This window comes from Notothenia coriiceps, unplaced genomic scaffold (assembly GCF_000735185.1).
Source record: "Notothenia coriiceps isolate Sejong01 unplaced genomic scaffold, NC01 NC01_scaffold00000339, whole genome shotgun sequence".
Taxonomy (NCBI): Eukaryota; Metazoa; Chordata; class Actinopteri; order Perciformes; family Nototheniidae; genus Notothenia; species Notothenia coriiceps.
In genome coordinates, this window is record NW_011333040.1 from 23584014 (window position 1) to 23584419 (window position 406).

The window sequence follows — 406 nt, forward strand, 5'->3', positions numbered from 1 at the left end:
CACGTTCAAAATTAAACTGTCATCGCTGTCTGCGCTTGCTGCTGTGTGCGCCATCGTGCGTTTACATGCAGATGCTGGGATCCTGAACGGTGCAGCTGGAGCGCTGTGCTCGCAATGACGTCACACATAATTTGGCGGGACTTGAAGAATCCCCGAGAAGATCCAGAAAATTGTCAACATTGAAGAGCAGATTAATGGTTATCAAAGTACAAATATCCAAAATCAGTTCAGTAACGGTTTTCAAGGGGACAATATTTACTCAAATTGATGGGTTTGGATGATGGGGGAAACTCGTGTCACAGGCTCTTTAAGATATTTTACAAATCACTCCCCTTTCAAACTGTATTCTTGTTTTACTGCCATATAGTATTTCATAACTGTTTTTCCTTTATTCTCTTATTTTTTT

General features: G+C 40.6%; 1 protein-coding gene across 1 annotated transcript in view; it reads left to right on the forward strand.

The window, feature by feature from the left end:
• acin1b (apoptotic chromatin condensation inducer 1b) overlaps positions 1-406 on the forward strand; it is an 18836-nt gene that overhangs the window by 15758 nt on the left and 2672 nt on the right.